Source organism: Ambystoma mexicanum, chromosome 6q, assembly GCF_040938575.1.
Source record: "Ambystoma mexicanum isolate Mex_15411 chromosome 6q, UKY_AmexF1_1, whole genome shotgun sequence".
Lineage (NCBI taxonomy): Eukaryota > Metazoa > Chordata > Amphibia > Caudata > Ambystomatidae > Ambystoma > Ambystoma mexicanum.
The window spans coordinates 631,827,402-631,846,382 of record NC_090937.1 but is presented as its reverse complement, the minus strand read 5'-3'; the positions used below and the strand labels follow the sequence as shown (position 1 = coordinate 631,846,382).

Below are 18,981 nucleotides of genomic sequence, written 5' to 3'. Positions count from 1 at the left end.
GAAAACATGTTGCACCCATCATGTAGCAGCACACTACTTTTAGTACGGACACCTATTGATTTTGATGAAACGGCCTTCGTGTAAATACCACCTCCTCCCCCTGATACCTGTGTGGTGCGTGTGGTGCCTACTGTCAAGAAAGGCATCACACCGCGCATCAGCTATCATGGCTCCGCCCGTCTCATCCCTCATGAAGTTGCCAAGCCTTTATCGCTCTTGGGGGATCGAGATTACATCCTTTTCCCCTGCCTCTTCCCCTTTTATGTTCCTCACGTTCACTTCACACAGGCCATTCTTGGTTCTGGCATTTCTATCAGGTGGCTTTTCACCCCCAAACTATCCTCCTGCTTTACCAGGAGAGACGTTTAAAAATGTACCGGTGAGAAAACCTGCACACTTCAAGAGCGGGTTGAGCCAATCTCAAGGCCATCACACAACCGTTCACTGACTCAATATAGTACCACAAAATCACTGTACTAGAAACTGCCCTCGTAGAAAATTTCTCGTCACAAAGGTGGGTTCTGCTCCCTTTCGTTCCCTATTAATTGTACTCACTACCAATGATTACACGGCCACCCGTCATAACGCAAGCATGGGTCGTCTTAAATCTCTTGTACCTTCCCGTTTATGTGTCTGTTCCTCCCTACTCTACGCCTGATTTTCTTTTTCTCTCAGCCTTTTACTTTACACCACAGACAACAGTCTGTTTCGAAGGGGAGGGAGAGCAAAATGGGAGACTCCCCAGACATGCCTCAGTGACCTAACACCAATACGGGGGGAAATGGGGGCAGTATACAAGCTTTTCCACGTGACTTAAAAGAGATGAGGTACCATCTTTACATCAACGAACCAGAAACCTTGAGTGCATTTCCATACTGTTTAGGAGCCCAACTACTAAACCTGGCCCCTGTTCTCAGAGTTTTCAGCAGCCGGCCGGGCTTGGGAAGCCATCGCAATCCTGCACTATATGAAGACAACACACGGGTGATGTTTGATCCAGAAGGCAAAGGCGTCGTCCATTGTGCAGGGATTTAGCCTGAAGTAGGGGTGTTTACTTTGCACGTGGGATGTCTTCCATGTGCCCTTATGACATTAATAACCACATGTCGTGATAATCACTTGAAACTTTAATTTGTGTCATGTCTTCAAGGCCATCACACTTAGTTCTCGTTCATTAACACTTCATAGACTGGTGTAGACGCACCCACTTCTTACTGCCATTATCACATTCAATAATCTCTAAATACGCTTCTTCCTCGCCTTACCCATTAGCACCAGCCCTAAAAATTAAACGTCACGCGCCCATTTCGGTAGTTGACTTTATAAGAAGAGAGAAACTCAGCTGTGGCATTGTGCAAGCATGCGTGCCATACATATCCGGGCATCCAGGCCTTGGAGGCCGGAATCTTGATGAGTTTTCAGGATATCCCTCATTGATATATGCATGAGAACAAATGTGCATAGATTTAGAACCAGTGTATGCAAATGTACCTCATGAATATTAAGAAGGGGTATCCTGAAACTCTGACATGTGCCTGGCCCTCGAAGCCTGGAGTTGGACAACCCTGATATAGGCCATATGCAAGCTCGTTGACATAAAATAACGACCTGCAAGTAGGAACTCAACCTGATTCCCTCTTCATGCAGGCACACACATTGTGCCCAAGTTAAGCGTAGACTTGTGCCGTGAGACGTAGCGCGCAAAGGCTGTGTGGAAGCAGCGGCTAACAGGAGAAGGGCGACCCAGGCTTCATGAATGCTCAACTGCAGCACCATCAACGCCGGCCCCTCCCTCCCTGAAGGACCTCCTTTCATTGGTTGAGGTACTGCATGCAGGCTTCCATCCACTCTACCCTGAGGGATAGGGATGCTGAACGGCAACTGTAACTGCAATCCTATGCATGTGTCCATTCACAAGCAGGGCAGTCTGAGTGGCAATGTGCCTTGAAAGGGCTTCTATGAGGTATGGTAGGGTGACTACAGAGCCTCGCCACCTCCTTCTTCGTGTGTATGGACTTGTTATGAAACTATTGTCTCTGGCCGATACCACCGTATGTTCTTAACACACGTTTTAAAGGTAGTATTTAGTGAAGTCCTTTAGCATGTTGCGTCCCTGAACATGGCAGTTCTGTTTTTGTACTTAATTCCCAAAAGTTTGGAAGTCTAAAGTTCACTCTGTGCCTGCCCAATACATGAGAGCAAGGAGTGCAGTGTTGTTATCCCCACTTTACTTATGCAAACATCAGGCAGTAGTAAGGTGGGGCGTGCTTATTTCGGATGCCATGTTGTGGTTATGAAGTGCAACACACAGAGGTTAATAACGAAGTTGTGTGAGAGTTGTTTATAGGGGGAATTGGTGTAAGAGATGCCATAGCTGTGCCTGTATAATACCGATGTGTGATCTGTGCTGTTACTACAGTCAATGTGATGTCACTAAGTCACCTCTGATAAGAGGCATGTTTGCCCCCGAGGCCTCCGAGATGGAGGCATCCATGAACGCAGTGCCAGTTGAAAACGTGCATCTTTTCGATGTATAAGTGTCGGTCATTTCACTGCTGCACTCGGCGATTACTTCTAGTTCGTCGCATGGAGTTCAGCTCAAATCCCTGCATGCCGTGAGGCGTGGATGGCAGCTTTGTAAATCACATGCTCAGTGCATATGTTTGCAGCACATCTGGATCGGCATGCTTAGCCTGACAGTCTAGCTCACATGATACAAATCTGCCTCTCCAAAGAGGACATCCAGGTTGAGTGTATAATTCACTAACTACAATCAAAAGCAATGGGCCATGCAAAGTACTGACACTCTGTTTTTCGGTTTTACTATGTGGTTGGCTGGATTAACCAGATCGTGGTTTCAGTAATAGCATGCACGATGTTTATTTTTTTCATTTGTCCCAAACCGCCTCTTATGATATGATGACCATAGGAGCAGTTTTACAAATACACTCAGTGATCTGGGAGAGGATAATGCATGTCTGTGTTCTCATTGGGAGACAGAATCAAAACCTGTCATGCTAATTATAGTTAGTCGTTGGGGGTCACACAACATGACGTCCTCCCCTGGAACATGTGCTGGGGCCCCTGATATTTCTGATATCTAGATCTACACAAGGGCCTAGCGCATTCCCTTAAATTGGGGGGGGGGGCTTTGCATCAGAGGGAGTACATGGGTGCATATCACGCCCGTCGGTGTGTTTGGGAAGGTGTAGCCATCTCCGCTTCTTACACTCTCCTGCACACCACTGACGTCTGACTGAACGACACCAAACGCCCTGCAATGACTTTCTGCAATTATTTTGGGGGAAGCATTTCATTACAGGTACTTGCATGGTTTCTGTGATGAGTGTCTATGATAGGATAGGGTACCCTTGCATGCACGTGGCGGTTGAGCGTTGTTGTTCGGGGTGAAATCAAACTCAAGGTTGCATGAATCTGATCAAACCCTTTCTTCAGATGTGCAGTTGTCCTGTCCCATTCTTGGCCAAGAACATTGAAGGCTAGCTCAGGGGTCCTGTCTGGCATACACTTAAAGCAGAACTGTTTGGGTCTCCTCTCATTGCCGGTCCCTTGGGGTCCTTCCATTGGGAAACAGTTCCGCTTGGGGCTCGTTGAAGCTGTTTAGAGGGTTACAGGTGACAGGGACCCCCTTTGTCTTGCCCACCCCTGTTAAGTTAATTATAGATGAAGGAATAGGAGCATCCCTTGCTTATGGAGGCATGCATATCCAAGCCCCTTCACCCACGAAGGAAAAGACATACTCTCAGCTTCTTCTTTCTTCTCAAAGTTGTTTGTGGCTCAAGGTTCCATATGGTGGTTTCTTTTTGATAGGCACTGGTCCACTGGTGACAACGCGTCTTTATTGTCTGACCCGCGCGGCTGATCCTCACTGCATGATGCACATCACAGACATGGGCAAGCGTCTTTCTTTGCTTGGGTTGGAGTCTTCAAGTGTGTTTTGGACAAGGCCATGCATGGAGAATGTGGAAGGCAGGGCCACTGTGGGAGGACGCCACCCCCTTGCATGAATTACAGTCTGTACTCCAGCCTATGTATGGCCACTGCTGCATCCCAAGAATTGTTGTGATGTCACAGCCACCGCAGTATTTAGATATTTGTTGAGGGAGGGGGGGGACCCGTTCATCACAAACAATTGTATGGGATTGGTGGACAGTTTCCATATGTGGAAAGTGATGTCTCCTTGCATATTAGTGCATTCCGGCCGGAGACCGAGCCTTGACGCCGCAAGACAGCAACAAAAACTGTTATGATTTTCATATGACTTTGAGGGTCAGTCAGAGCCGGGGAGGATAGGACAGGGGCAACACCTTTGTCTTGGAAGCAAGACAATGCATAGCAACACAGGTTTGAATTCTGGTATCCCGCTTAGAAACTGGTCTCCGATATTAAGCGCGTTATAAAAGAACAATTCTAATTATAAATTCACAGGATGCTAATTTTCATTTCTTCTGCTGTATTTGGAGTGTTGGCGGTCCGATAGCACAGCCAGTAGAGCGCTTGCTTTGATCTGTGCAGTGCCTGCGACACAGGTTAGAATTCCGGCAGGGCCAATCTCAGCCTTTCATCCTTCTGAGGTTGACAAATGAGCACCACACACCGTGGGTAATAATAAGCAGCGCTCAGATGCCTGATGGTTCATAGCGCTATATAAATGCTAAATTATTGTTGGTGCACTTTTATGCAAAAGTAGACTCTTTCAGCACAATGGCATACTCTTATGGGAGTTCTTCTAAATGATTTCCGCGTCAGTTTGTATATCCAAATGTTATGGCTTGCCACACCATCTCTGAGTACCTTCAAAAAAGGGTCTTCTTTGTTGGCACTTCATCTGATCATTCCAACTAGAGGTGCGTGTTTCACACATTTGCCTCCGCTTTCTTCATGCCAGTGCCAGGCCAGTGCCATTGCTTCTAGTACTTACGGGATATTCGTTTCGAGTTTGCAGCAGGTGAGTACAAATCCGTAAATCAGTGGATGAGGCTCATGCCAAGTCGTACCACAAAGCTGTCCATATTGTTCCATAGGGACAAGTGACATCGCCAAAGACAACTGCGCGTTGGGGGATTGAGGTGCCCTTTTCTGGATCCGCTTCCTTCGTTGTCCGCCCAGAGGTAGACACTTCCAGCCAAGGGAATGGAAGACTGGAGATGGTGGCCACAATGAGGGTAGAGGATCATGCCCTTGCTGGCAGGAGCTACATGGAAGAGGCAGTGGGAGGAAGTGCTTGCTTTTGGGCGAGGGGATGTGTCTTGTCTATTATGCTTAGCTCTGGAAAGGTCGTTAGAGGGAGTTCAGCTGCTGCTGTCTACAGGAATGGTGTGGGATCGCAAGTCACTCGCACCACACCAGTACCTTGCCTGCAAACAGCTGACTTCGTTGGGGTCTGGTGTTTCACTTGTTTTCTGCTAGGAGGATTATCCCAGTTCCAGAGGAGAAGGGAACCTGATCACGATGACGCCGGCTTCTCACTTGGCGCAGAGGGGCAACACTGCCCTGAGATGGGGGTATTGCTTTCAGGGTTTTGCATTTAGAAGGCAACACCACAGCGTGCCCTTTGATGATAAAGTGGCCCAGCTGGTAATTCGTTTTGACTATTAGGTGGTGCTTCAGCGCCACCTGTAAGCAAACATTATTGCGTTGGGGTAGAGCTAGGAGGGAGATGGCATGTGACGAGTGGCACACAGCTTGTAGGTGATGTTTGGTTATTAACCCACTCATTCACTGCCCATGTCCATACTAATTCCTGAAACCATTTCTGGCTATACCTGCCCTTCCCCAATCTAATCTCATCCCCTCGATTTCTTTGAACTATCTTTATCAGGCAGTAACATCAAACTTTGGCCTGTCAGAGTTGTTTCTAAGTTGTCTGCTGAGAGTTAATGGCTTAATTGCAGCTGTAAAATGCCCTACTCATGTAATAGAAATGGGTGCCTGCAGCCCAGGGGTGTTGCTAGGTCTGGAAAAGATCTGGGGCTACGCTAATGTCGGGACTGTTGGGACTGAGGGCTAGCTAGCCTTTTGGTTGTAGCCCACCGAGCATCTATGCAGGGCTTTAACCAAAAGACTGGGGGCTATTGTCCCCCAGACCACCCCTAGCAACGCCTCTGCTGCAGCCACTTGATTTACACCCGTTCCTTACACTAAAGTCCTGATAAAAACAAGCACTGATTAAGCCAACAGTTTTATTTGACATTCTCTTACTGCTCACTTCTGAAATGGGGCAGTATGAGAAGGGGGAAAAACACGACTTCATGGCATTATCCTGCATGGCCACTTGAAACTTCAGACGTTCAGATGGGCTATGAAGAGTCATGTGGAGTGGTGCCTGTAAGCCACAACTATTGCCTGGGAGGTGAAGCTAGGAGAGTTATGGGATGTGAGGGGAGGTACATGCTGTGGGTTTTGTTTGTATATTCAGCCACCCACGACAGGCTAGTCCCTATGACCCTTCTCAACCTCTACCTGCCCCACCCCATCTAAAACACCCTTCCCACATAATCTCTGTAAACTAGCTCTGCGCTTTTAATGAGGATCCTATGTTATTTCAAAGCAGTCTTCTATATGGTAATGCCATATTTGCAACTAAAGATCAGCTTCTGGTGTGATACAAATGCCTCAACCAAATGTGCATTTAGGTACTTGATTTATCACCAACATGTGTGCCCTTCCATCTTTTCAGTGCACTGAATTCCTGTTAAAAACAAGCACTGAAAGAGCTAATAGTTTTAAATCTTGTATCAGTATTAGATACGCATTTGACAGGCACTGTCATAATATATGTAGGTGCTAACACCATTTGCCAGCTGTTGCCATCTTACAACCATCATGGCGGACCCTGGAAAATGTCTCTCCAATGACTATATACAAACCAAAAATGGTAGCTTTTCTAATGGTTGCTTATTTGTTTATTTGTGGACACTGCCTGCTTTTTTCATTCAGTGTCCACTTATTGAAACTTTGTGGGGTGTTATCCCTGAGTAACAAACAATTATTCACAGCACTTAAACAACCAAGGTAAACTAAAGATTGTTTAACCTACTACCAACAATGATTTATTTGGACCATCTGGCCATATGACCTCCTTGGTCTTCAACTTTGTTTTTGCTTTCCAATTGAGGTCCTTGTTCGTACCTCATCTGCATTTTAAAGCACAGGTTTGATGCCTGCAGTGATGCTCTGTAAAAGGTTAGAGTTTGTTCTCCTACTTTGAGCTTTCCATTATAAAGGTGACTTGTGGCTACCCTGAAAGTGTTGCCTTTTTTGTGGATGTTGATATGTGTTTCACCGGAAATTTGTGCGAGGGTTTAATTTTCTTGATGCATAAAGAAGCAGGTTTAGTAAGAAAGTGGTACATGTAAGGATAAATATTGGACATCGTGACAGGACTCCTCTGTCTCTACACGCCTTCCTGCCTTCCTGCAGCCATGTCCATGATGAAGGATGCCAAGGAATGGCGCTGCAGCCCCACCTGGCTTAGCAAACATCCACTCAGAGATGGCTGATTGGTGTGTTCCTTCCTGGCTTGCCTTTCCCATTGCCGTGAAATGACATTAGTCTCGAGGCAAGCACAGAGCACCTCAGTTGACCGTTAACTCTGCAAAGTTAAACTGCTTAACGGTTGCTTTTGGCGCCGCAGGGTGAACTAAATGCATAATCCTAGGTGTGGCGCCACTGAGTAAGGGCCACAAGCCTTACCTGTAGGCCAGCCTTTTCTGCACATGCCCCTTCCAGCCAAAGGCCAAGGCCTCTGAAGTACTCACGCAGCAACTCCTGCAGCGAGCCTGCCCCACTGGACTGCCACCTGTGTAAAGTGCAGTGGTGTGAGTAACGGCCAGTTTGGCCTCTCACACTTCAACTGGGAGGTGCAAGGTGGCAACTACCACGTCCTCCAGACTGGTCGATTTCATCAGGGTTCAAGTCCTGAACAAAAGTGGGGGCCTCATTAACATATCAATTGAATGTGGCATCACCGGAAATTAGCATATCAGGGTGTCCTCTGAAAGAGAGTGGGGGGACTCCATCAACCTGTGTGCCCCCTCAACTTGAGCCCTGCTTGAAGTATCATTGCTCCAAGGCCCCTTGGCGAGATCTGGGTCTGGAGAACCAGCTCTTCACTGCTCTTAAAGTTATTCACTTTGGAATTCCAACACTGCTGTACAGAATTGGGCCCTGGTCGTTTGCGAGAATCCCCGAGACTCCCCGCGGCAGCGCCTGCTCAGTTACCATTTATTTAGCACACAGAGAGGGTGACGGTGCCATGTACCGAATGTCGATTGAACTGGCTGCACTCCCACCGTCCCACATTTGGAAGGGTTCTTTGACTTTTTTTTTGTTGGTGTTTAAAAGATGCATTTTAACCTATTCATGTTGAAATAAACTGCCCTGCACCAAAAAAGTAATTCTCTGCCCACAAATTGTATTTCAATTTTATTTTTTGTTTGTTTATTATTTGTATTGCTCACCAGACCTGAAGGTATCCGGGCGCATAGCATAAGATAACTTACAGCTCAGTTACACATCAAGGTAATACAATGCATACAAGTTATACAAGACGGAGGCTATGTGCCAGCAGAGCTATCAAGTGGGAGCATAGGCATGCCATAGTCAGAGGGCAAAAACAGTAGACAGAATATCAATGGTAAGGGTAGACATCTAAGCAGGTAAACACACTAAGTTATATACACAGGAGCAGTGAGGGTCAATTCTATGTGTCAGGAACAGGCCTTAGTTATCGAAGTCTTTGAGCCATCCTATGAGATTCTGGCGGATGTTTTGGTAGGGTTGATCTGCTCTTATTGGAGGGGGTAGAGAGTTCCAGAGTTGGGCGGCCTTGACTGGGAAACTACTACCCCCGACTCTAGACATCTTAAATCTTGCTACTAAGAGGCAGTTGGAGTAGGATGATCTAGTAGTTCTTGTAGTGGATTTCCTGGAGAGTCTTTCAGTCAAATCGCAAGGCCCCGCATTGTTCAGGCATTTATATGTGAGTGAAGACACTTTTACATGAAGAACTATGATTGCGATACAGTGGAAAAGAAAAAAGAAAAAAAAAAGAAATGGCATTTGAACAGAGTGAGCACTATATACGAATAACAATAAAAGAAATATATTAATATATAAATAAACACCGTCATGAACCTGGCTGCATGCTTCTAAAACGACAGAACTCGAACAAATGATGCTAGCCGCGAAGAAGAGACTCCCTTGCACCCACAGAATGTGGTGCTGCGGCTGCTCGGGTGAGAAAGACCTCCACTGAAAGGAACTCATGTAAATGAGGGCAAGATGGTGATGTACTATGTTGTGTGCCTTTTGTACTGCACACATCACCACCGCAGTGCTTTTAAAGCAGCGAACATTGTCAGTGAAGTTGCACATTGTAACGCTGCCTAGAGTGGCAGCCAGACTAGTCTGTGGGATGAAAAACAAAGGGAAAGAAGGGAAGCGGCAAAGAAGAAGAGCCTGCAAAGTTCAGTAGACAAACATGTACAGACTTAACCCACAGCATGAAGGGATGTCAAGAGCTCTGGTTGCATGGGACTGATGGTAGGGATGAATGTGTAGCTTACAGTGCATTGGCCAGATGAAGATGTAAGCACAGAACGACATCCCTTATTAACCGATAACATTTCCCTGGAGGCCAGTACTAATGTGGCGGTGCTATCACGTGACCTCTTCTTGTGGAAGAGTGATAGGCTGGCAGCGGGCTCAAGAGTGGAATTGGCTGTGTGCACAATGGGTGCTGTGGACACGTCACCCATTCTGAGCCATATCACATTGGCTTCCGGTGGAGAACAAAATGCGAGATTTGGCCTTGTATGTAGAGAATTGGTAAGCACACCACTGGAATGCAATATTGCAAAATGAAGTTAGAGGGAAGGGTGGAACATAATGCATGCCAGGCCAGTCAAGTCAAAGGCTTTGGTCACATTAAGTACAACACTTCAGGCAGTCAACTTTGTAAGGCCCATGTGCACAGGCTTTGGGGTGTTCCTACACTGCCTGGGTGTATTCAATAGAAGCCTAAGGGAGCAGAGGAGCTCTCAAGCCCCTGTCTGTCTGTGAACAGCCAGGCTCCATAGACAGGGTACCTGGGAGAACATATGGGCACTGTTCATTGAGAATGGCTTTTGGTCTGTGGCTCCAGTGGGAGCAGGGCCTTGCAACTGGCTACCTGGCAGTTTTTGAGGCCTACTATCAGCTTTTTAGGTGAGGGCCCTGGTTGTGTCAGAGGTTGGATTTCACATGGTCTGAGGCAGCATTCTTCTGGGAGTCCCTATGCATAATCCAACTTGTTTCCCCTTCTCAACCTGCCTGTGGTTACCTCATCCTGTTAATGGAAGGCAGCAGGGTAATATTAGGCTCAAGGAGGGTCTGAGAGCCGTCTTTGCAAGTCAACATTGGGCAAGCAAGCCTTATACCTGCGCTGTGTGCCGCTAATAAATATCATTCAGTTATTTGGGCTGTGTGGAGTACTACATGTCATCTCCCCTCTTCTTCACAGCCCTTGCCATTCAGCCTTGTAAAAAGCGACATGGCATTGTGAAGGTGACAAAACACAGCGGGACATAATATGGCATGACTTGACATGATTTATCATAACATGCGAATATAACAAATGTGCCATGATAGCGGTGGAACTGTGCTAAGAATAGATTGGGGAAGTGAGCTGCGAGGGATCCAACTTGAGAAAGACTCATCAGTTTAAATGTAGGCATCTAGGTCAAGTTAATTTAGTCCTTTGAGGAGGTCTTAGTTGGACTAGGGTGAGGTGGGGCTCTTTGTTGATTATAGCTGGCCGCACAGTATGTTAGATGCCCAAAGATTAAACCAAAGTCAATGGCAGGGCACAAGGTGTGCTTCCAGCATTGCCTAACATGTAATATAGGCAATCAGTGGCATACAAGACTAGAATTGTTTTTGCTTGTGAGTAACATTTATACAGAGGAAACAGTTCATTTTCTTACAAAATATGATGACACAAGTGGAGAATCTCAGAACAAGTAAGAGAGTTCCAGATTATCAGACCACGCCCCGAGAAGAACGATTTCTGTGCTCATGATCTCCTGAAGCCGATGATTTGTACTGGATGTTCAACTTAGATTCCTAGATATCAGAAGTCCCGTGATTGAAACTTTGAGGAGATGAAGAGAATATCTTTGAATGCCAGACAGTCTATCTTCACTACACGCTATGCCTGAATGCGGCACATGGGACGGGCTAGTGATAGGATAGGGCTACTTCTTATGACTTCCAATCTACCTTTGTATGGCCTGACTTATCAGTCTGTTGATGATATCATGTGTCCGGTGCATTTCAATCATGACAAGTACATACATAGTGCATAACATCTCATTGTGGTGGAACAAGTAATCTGTGCATTCTGCATAGATCCTGTGACAGGTGCTTACACCTCTAAACTATCAATCAGTTTCATGTCTATGAGTGAATGTGCCTGTGTGCGTGTGTGCGTGCGCGCGTGGCGTGTCAGTATGTATTAGAGCCTGAGCATCTAAATACGTGTGCCTGATTCTGTGTGAGAGTCTCTGTGAACATATGTCTATCTTGGTATCATACATCTGGCGGCAGCATTTACTGTATGCTTTTGAGTATGAGATTGAGACCTTTTGTACAACATACTTATTATTTGTTATTCACTAAGTGCATGTTTCCATTTAGCAGAATTGGTGCGTTATTTCAATGTATAATTGGGCTGCAATGCTACCTACCATTCAATAAAAGTATATATTTTTGTATTTAAGTGTTTTTAGTTTATTTAAAGTTTTACAATGAAATATCAAAGAAAACAATAAAAAACATCCAAAAACATAACAGCACACAACCACTATGCAATGTAAAATTCAAACTTATCGAGCAGTTAAAAAACAATGATACATACACATTTTATCTCAAAAGTCCGTGAATCCTAATTCAAAAAATGGACAAAGGCAACAGTAAATGAGTTTATATTAAAATTCATAAGTCTCTGCCAGAAAATCTGGGCTAAGGTGTCCTCATACAAATGTACACATTTCTGAACCACCTGTAAGCGCAAAGACCGAATCTCCGGACATTCAATCCTTAGATGTTTAGTGTTTCATCAGACCCATTATTATTGTAAGGTATACATATTTGACACCGTGTAGCACAGTGCCACTTGTATTTTTATATGCCATCATGAAAATGCGTGCACACAACCTTCGCCTATAATAGAACATGGACACATAACAGCATTTGATGTAATGGCAGGAAAGGCCTTTGGGCTTCCATTCTGCATATGCCTAGACCTGGCACTCGGACTGCATAACAGGGACGTCATGTCACCAAAATGCCAGGGGTAGCGGAAGTGACATTACACGACCCTTGGCCCCCTGATGACATCAGAGGAAGTGATGTCATTTGACCCCACCCAAAGTGATATCGCGGGAAGCGATGGAACACAACATTTCACCCGTTGACAAAATAGGAAGTGGCATCACATACCATTGTACACTACGAAAAATATGGTTACGATATCACTATAATGTGATGTACATTTCATACAAGAATGAATCGACATATATATCGTTAAGATCAGTGTATATAGGCCCATATTACTAAATTACTGTGAATGCAAGCAGACGTCCATGACCAAATGATAATGTGTTATTATATAGCACTTACGCTTAAGTGCTTGATATAGAAAAAATTACACTCAATATCACCCAGCCTGTGTTGCTACTCATTTATCAACCTCTGAAGGATGAAAGGCTGAGTTGAGGCATTTAAGGACAGACTAAATCAGTGACTCACCCCCTGAAGTGTGCCTGAAATAAACCTTTAATAAGTCTAGCAATTATTGTATAGAATTCCAGAAAGACACATTTTTTGGCATTCCTATTCTTTCTTATTTAGGGTCAGTGCTGAAAGTGTAAGACTTGTTGCACTCCTGTTCTTATTTTTCTTTTTTTTTTAAAGGGGCCCGAACAAGAAAGTCAGCCACTGCAGAAGTAAAGAGCCACATGGTGCTGGCCACAACCCAGGAGCTTGCATTACCAAAAAAAATAAAACAAATGAAAAAAACGTTTTATTTCGGGAGGTCGCAAGGGAGACCACAGAGGTCGCAAGGGAGACCTCTGGCGACCCCTAAATGACGTCTCTGGTGCATACAATCCGAAAGTAAAAAGTTGCTCAAGAAATGTTCTCAGTTCAATTTCCTAGTATTTATAATTAATCAAAACACACTCAATAATATTTAGAATGATATGGTCAAATTAGTGATCAATCAGACTCTTATCAGACATTTTTTTAATATGCTCTGTTTTTTAAGCGATACAAGTCAAAGAAGTCACAAGTCAAGAAAGTAATACCTAGGAGAGAGAGAAAGACTCTCTCTCTCTCTCTCTCTCTCTCTCTCTCTCTCTCTCGCTCTCTCTCTCTCTTTCTCTCTCTCTCTCTCTCTCTGTCTCTCTCTCATTTTAATAATTATCAAAAAATAATTAGAAGCCCTGTAATTGGAACAGTCAGACGTTCCCTACTCAATGTTTATAAAATATTGTCTCATTATTCAGTGTGTTAGAGGAAATGATAATGGAAGGGGAGCTGACATTTTTTAGTAAGTTCATATGGGCCAAACTAGTTAAGCCATGCCAAATAAATTAGTCTGAACACTAAATCATCTGCTTTTACAGTGTATTTGGAAATCATGGGCTTCACCTAATTTTGAAGACATTTTCCTAGCAGCACAGTTTAAAAGCACCATTTAGACGATCGAAAAGGTCAGAACCATTTCTTCCAGGGATGTCCAAAGGCAACGAAGTGTCTGATTGAATAATGGCTTTGATCGTGACTGTCTCTTTAATATAGAAACCGACATGACTCTTTGTTTCAGTTGACAAAAACGAATCTTATTGTTGGGATATGTTAGGTGTTCTCCTCCAGGTATGGAACATTGCAATACTACCCAACTAACTGGTTTTCATTCAAGCAACATCAGGGGAAAGAATGTCTGCATTATGATGGCTCTGTCTCGGCCCTGCTGGCCTGTCTGAGTTTATTGATTTGCAGCTATGGACTTTGCCTATTTAAGCAATATTACATGGGCAGGGCGGACAATACTGGGTCATTCGCAACGGGCCTTAATGAAGCCCTGGGGCATTACCAGGTCAGGTAATGCCCCCCCTGTCGTTAATATTGCTATTAGTACCCCAGTGCATTGTACCGGGGTACTAATAGTATTTTTTCTCAAGTTGGGAAAGGGTGTGGAAACTGTTTCACAACTCGAGGAAAACATTAAATAAAAATGGCCAACCTGAATCAGGGAGAAGGGAAAACACGTAGTCCCTTCTACATTGCCATGACGGCTATGAAAAAAAGTTACAAAAAAAAGAAAACAATTAAATGGGCACCACGGAATGGAGCAAATGAACTACATGTATTCCCTTCTCCCCTTCAATGGTGGCCAGTTGAAGAAAACAAAGGAACTTCAGGATACACTGCACACATAGGGAGCATGTAAGTCATTGTAGCTCTGGTAATGACTCAGCGAGGGCCAATGAGCTCAATTGCTACAAGCTCATTGTCCCTCACCGGGTACTAATGAAGCAATGGAACCCTCAGAGGGGGGACATTGCTGGTCTGGTAATTCCCCACGGGCAATAGTTACAACCCCGAAAGAAGTGAGGGCTTTAACATAGCTCTGCAGGCATTAAGTGTCTGGTAATGCCCCCTGTGAGCGTTCTATTGCTATTAGTACCCCAGCACATCATACCGGGGTACTAAAATCATTTATTTCATGAGCTGAGAAATGGCGCTGAAAAGCAAAGAAAATGTCTGCCAGGGATCGAGCAGAAGGGACTTCACATAGCCCCTTCTCCCTTTCCATTACGGCCATTGAAATGAATGGAAAAAAATATACAAACAAAATGGCCACCATGGAAAGGGAGAAGGGACTACAGACAGTCCCTTCTCCCTTTCCATGGCAGCTAATCATGTGCAGAAGATGCACTGGGAACAGCCCTGTTCCCGGCACCAGCTAGGGACAACACAGCAGAAGGTAAGTGGGGAGGTCGAGAGGGGCCTTAAAAATGTGGGAAAGTGGGGGTTGGGCAAGGGGCTGCGGGGAGCACACTTACCTGATTCCAGGTGAGGGAAGATGGCAGCCACCCGCTCTGAGGAGGCTTGGAGCAGGGTCTTTCCCTGTGTGGTGAGGACCCCAACCCACCTCATTGGCTGGGAGGCCACCACACCCCCCTCGCTGGGTACTAATATAAAATAGTTACCCTCAGTGATCCTCATTTAAGAAAACTCAGCAGTATGAAACTTCATGCACACCTAATCCATGGCTGACTATTCTCCCACAGGTGCATAGGCTTTTCCGAGGTCCAGATCGCTTATGAATTCCCTATATTGTAATATTGTAAATCTCAATAAAACCTATTGTACTGCCCTTCATATGATGAAAATGAGACCCAGAGATGCCCGGCATGTGACTGGTTTTGCTGGTGTGGCATGCAATCTTGTAATTTCCCACTTCAACTTTACAAATTCTGTCAATTTTAGAAGGATTAACGGCTGAGTTGTTCTTACTTGGTTTCACACCTGGCCTCACAGGTTACACATAGATAACCGAAGGAGATCCATTAAACTATTGAGATGGCTTACTGGAGAGTTAAATGCAAGATGAGTCCACCAGGGTATATTCCCATAAGCAGGCCTGGACTTGTTATTTTGGATTCTTAGTGCAGTGGCGCTCACAATACAACAATGAAAGTCCATGTTCATTAATGTTGCTCCTGTCCTCAGTTCTCTGCACCAGGTAGAGTGCAAGGACTATCAGTACCCCAGACATCCCAGTTACAGAACCAGTTACAGAACGGGGCCAAGATGTTTGGATATACGGCCTGTGCTGTCAACTAATTGAGCCACACACGAGCCCTTAGTTGTCGTGGTAATTGCAGTTTACCATGGAGCCCAGTACCTGCTTACTTGTCCTAACCTGGATGACTGGTGGCTCTTAGGATGTCCCACATAGATGTGTCTAAATGGCTCTATTTCATTGTTAGGGCCTGTGACAAACATTCAGATGAATGCTTTGTTGTTACTTCCAACACATAGGAGCCAACCTTGACATAAAAAGTGATTGAGAATATTATCCTCAGGCGGAGGGCGTTTGCCCAGGGAATATGCATTGGTTACTCACTTATAGTAATGGGTCATATGGACAACGTGGCATTTCCAGGTGGCACCCAATGCCATGACCTCTTTCATCTCCCATCCAATGTAAAAACAGAGCGACTTCTGCTTCCCTGGGGACAACGCTGGGAACATTTCCCATAATTCCACCTACAGGGCCAGCCTTCCTCAGGCTGTCCACCTAATCAAGCAAATGGACCCGCAATTATTAGACCACTTTTCAAATATACTAAAATAATAAGTTATTAAATACAGGTGCTGCAGCGAAGAGCATGTGGGCAGAAGAGCATTTGGGCAGACGTGTTGCGGCATCAGACTGAGTGGTGACTGAATGGGAGCTGAAGAAGTGGGGGGGAGGGGCAATCCAGAGCTGGTGCGTGCTATTTGCGAACAGCAATCAAAGATGCAAGTGGAATCTCTGAGAGCGAAACAGAGTCCTTTCGGATGCCCTTCTGATGGCGCCTTGACTCGCAGACCTTATGCTTTCGTGTCCTTCCCTATCATGCGCAGCATGCTGGAGAAGATCTTGAAAACAGGTGGTTTCATTATGAGAATGTTCCTCATGCCAGATATGCTTTTAGGCCTGCTTCATTTCCCCCCCCCCCCAACTTGGGCCTCCCAAACCACTGGCAAAGGGTCTTGTCTTCCGCCCTGGCCTCGCATCCTGCCACATAGTGACCTCCTGGCCCATGCAGAGGTGGATGGCAAAGAACTCCCCTCTCAAGCACCACCACGAGCATAGTAGGAGGGGCGATGCATTATTAAATACACAAATAAAGCTTTCTGCCAGTTATGGCTTCTGAATTAAATTGTTGACTTCTTTTCTGTTTCAAGGGTAAGACTTCCTATTATATTTCGTATTTTGTGGCAACCAAGCTGTATGTAGATGTTGTTTAGCAGATAAATCAGCCTGGGCAGTTGAAGAAACTTGGCTGGGGCTACGTTAGCACTGCTGTTATCCTTGGATTGCCACATTCTGAACAATGTGCCAGCTATAGGAATCCCATAGATGGCACATGACCTAATGAGTAGGGTGCTCTTAGAGAAATCCAAAGAATATAATTGGTCATCTCTCGCAAAGTTGATTCCATGATTGAAGAACACGGCTGGCACCATCCAGCTCTCTCCCACGTGTGCTTGCAAGAGTGACCAGCCCAGGCTTTGCTGCCAAATCCTTACTTTTGGTGCCTACGTTGGGTATGCGCAGTTCACAGGTTAACTAAGGATGCCCTGTCCAACCTGAGATAATGTGAATCCGATTCGCGGGAAGATCACAGACCTGTCCTGGGTGTAGCAGAGACTCATATAAAATAGAAGGTGGTTGTGCGTCTTTAGTTTCCTATCCCTCATACAAGGGATATGGAAAAGGAACTTCATGCGCCCAGTATCGGCAGAACGATTTCATGCTGTTGCTCGACAATCGGTTGCCTCTCATAGCAACCAGGGTCTGGGCTTTGTAGTCTACTTTATTAGCATCAGTGTCTGTTGCCAGGTGTTTGTATTGTTCAATGTGAAGCCATGGCATGTAAGACACACTCTGGGGTTCATTTGGATGCCATCTCGGCCACTGGATAGATATTTGCCTCTGTGGACATCTGGAACGCTGCAACTGAGTCTTCCTATCAGCAGTTTCCTGGCACCAACCTCATGGCTGACGTCAATTTTAGTTGATAGATTGCCGAAGATATGTCTCCCATTGGTAGGTTTTTAGTAACGTTTTGGAGACTCCTTCTAATTCTAGCTGAGAGTATAGCTCATATATATTTGGAGATAAAATCGAATAACTTGCCAGATGATGGTAGGTTTTTCTAAGATGAATACTCATCATGGAAGGGCACGGGCATCCTATGTTTAATATGAACTGGTCCATATTCTTGATTGGGTGGGCCTGAATCTGAGTTATTTCATTTCCCTGCACTGTTCAATTGCATAATACAGGCTATGTATGCACACCTTTTTATGTGGAGTTCCAGGCAACTGTCTCAATGGTAACTAATATGAAAAACGATAACTACTTCGTTCTGGGAAATTATCACATCAGCATATTTTAGGATGTATTGTTTTGGTATCACACTCATGCCGCCTTGCAGTCACCGCACAGCCCTGCCAGGAAATCACAGACTGGAGGGACAGATGAAGGCATGGACATGATCAGGAGCAGCCAAATGCTTCTTCGCCGGTGCACATAATGTCTTGCGCCCTTGCTGTCATGTTTCTGTGATAATCCCTAATTTGTGGATTACAATCTGAAAGGGGTGAGTCGTATATATCAATACGCTATGTATGAAGTTCTGAGCTTTTATTGCAACACTTCTGAAAGTGAAAAATAGAGTTTCCCAATGTTTCCCAATATTTGGATATACACATGGTATTTACAAACCACAACTGTAGATGGAAATCAACAGAGCGTTGCACAACGTGGGAGCACCCGGAGGTTACATGCAAGGTTCAGTTCAGGGGTAACAGAGGAGCTTGGAGGGGATAATCCAGAGAGGAGAATGGAGATGGGTTTGGTGATCATCAATCAGTGAGATGTTCTTCGAAGAGTAGAGCCTTCGGGTGTTCCTGAAGTGGCGGATGATACGATACGATCGGTTATTTGTAGTGCGCTTCATACCCAGAGGTTTCTAAGCGCGGACCTGGGGATCGAACCTGTGGTGCTCAGTGTCGTCTTGCTTCCAAGGTGAGCACGTTGCCCCTGAGCTATCCTCCCGAGATGGAGAAGGGTGGGGGTGTGGTGGAGGGGTTAATCATATCCTACTGTTTGAGGAAGCTTGTCCTTTCTGT

The 18,981-nt window shown here is 45.3% G+C and overlaps 1 protein-coding gene across 1 annotated transcript in view; it reads left to right on the top strand.

Moving 5' to 3' along the window:
• The window catches only part of FAT4 (FAT atypical cadherin 4), a 438,908-nt gene that overhangs the window by 6,325 nt on the left and 413,602 nt on the right, over positions 1-18,981 (top strand). The gene's annotated exons all lie outside the window — the stretch shown is intronic.